Source organism: Perkinsus marinus (genome assembly GCF_000006405.1).
Source record: "Perkinsus marinus ATCC 50983 genomic scaffold scf_1104296966190, whole genome shotgun sequence".
NCBI classification, from domain to species: domain Eukaryota; phylum Perkinsozoa; order Perkinsida; family Perkinsidae; genus Perkinsus; species Perkinsus marinus.
Window position 1 is genome coordinate 1 of NW_003204021.1, and position 1208 is coordinate 1208.

The 1208-nt window shown below is 45.0% G+C and overlaps 7 non-coding genes across 7 annotated transcripts; all 7 read left to right on the forward strand.

The window, feature by feature from the left end:
* Positions 1-74: 74 nt before the first annotated feature.
* On the forward strand, positions 75-146 carry Pmar_PMAR027564. The gene has a single exon. It is a non-coding gene; the product is annotated as a tRNA-Thr (tRNA).
* A 102-nt stretch (positions 147-248) lies between these two features.
* On the forward strand, positions 249-320 carry Pmar_PMAR027565. Its single transcript has one exon. It is a non-coding gene; the product is annotated as a tRNA-Thr (tRNA).
* A 102-nt stretch (positions 321-422) lies between these two features.
* On the forward strand, positions 423-494 carry Pmar_PMAR027566. The gene has a single exon. It is a non-coding gene; the product is annotated as a tRNA-Arg (tRNA).
* A 102-nt stretch (positions 495-596) lies between these two features.
* On the forward strand, positions 597-668 carry Pmar_PMAR027567. The gene has a single exon. It is a non-coding gene; the product is annotated as a tRNA-Thr (tRNA).
* Positions 669-770: 102 nt separating this feature from the next.
* Positions 771-842, forward strand: Pmar_PMAR027568. The gene has a single exon. It is a non-coding gene; the product is annotated as a tRNA-Thr (tRNA).
* Positions 843-944: 102 nt separating this feature from the next.
* Pmar_PMAR027569 lies at positions 945-1016 on the forward strand. Its single transcript has one exon. It is a non-coding gene; the product is annotated as a tRNA-Thr (tRNA).
* A 102-nt stretch (positions 1017-1118) lies between these two features.
* Positions 1119-1190, forward strand: Pmar_PMAR027570. Its single transcript has one exon. It is a non-coding gene; the product is annotated as a tRNA-Thr (tRNA).
* Positions 1191-1208: the final 18 nt, after the last annotated feature.

The following is a 1208-nucleotide window of genomic DNA, read 5'->3' on the forward strand; positions in this document are numbered from 1 at the left end:
TGAGGAGCAGGAGCAGGTTTGCTCACTCTGCAAAGGATACAGGAAGATTATTGATTTATGCACTTATTTTGTGTGCCACTTTAGCTTAGTGGCAGAGCGTCTGCTTTGTAAGCAGAAGGTCGTCAGTTCAATCCTGGCAAGTGGCTTACAGCACCATAAATTTCTGGTCTGGTACGAGAACCAGGAGCAGGATGGCCCATTCTGTGAACGGGACAGGAAAATTATTGATTCATATACTTAATCCGTGCGTCACTTTAGCTTAGTGGTAGGGCGTCTGCTTCGTAAGCAGAAGGTCGTCAGTTCAATCTTGGCAAGTGGCTTACAGCAGCATTACGCTCTAGTCGGGTATGAGGAGCAGGAGCAGGTTTGCTCACTCCGCAAAGGATACAGGAAGATTATTGATTTATGCAGTTATTTTGTGCGCCACTTTAGCTTAGTGGCAGAGCGTCTGCTTTCTAAGCAGAAGGTCGTCAGTTCAGTCCTGGCAAGTGGCTGATAGCACCATAAATCTCTGGTCTGATACAGGAAGCAGGAGCATGTCAGCTCACTCCGCAAAGGATACAGAAAGATTATCGATTTATGTACTTATTCTGTGTGCCACTTTAGCTTAGTGGCAGAGCGTCTGCTTTGTAAGCAGAAGGTCGTCAGTTCAATCCTGGCAAGTGGCTTATAGCACCATAAATTTTTGATCTGGTACGAGAACCAGGAGCAGGATGGTCCATTCTGTGAACGGGACAGGAAAATTATTGATTCATATACTTAATCTGTGCGCCACTTTAGCTTAGTGGCAGAGCGTCTGCTTGGTAAGCAGTAGGTCGTCAGTTCGATCTTGGCAAGTGGCTTATAACACCATAAATATCTGGTCTGGTACGAGAAGCAGGAGCAGGTTTGCTCACTCCGCAAAGGATACAGGAAGATTAATAATTTATGTATTCATTCTATGTGCCACTTTAGCATAGTGGCAGAGCGTCTGCTTTGTAAGCAGAAGGTCGTCAGTTCGATCTTGGCAAGTGGCTTATAACACCATAAATATCTGGTCTGGTACGAGAAGCAGGAGCAGGTTTGCTCACTCCGCAAAGGATACAGAAAGATTATAGATTTATGTATTTAATCTGAGCGCCACTTTAGCTTAGTGGTAGAGCGTCTGCTTCGTAAGCAGAAGGTCGTCAGTTCAATCCTGGCAAGTGGCTTATAACACCATAAATATC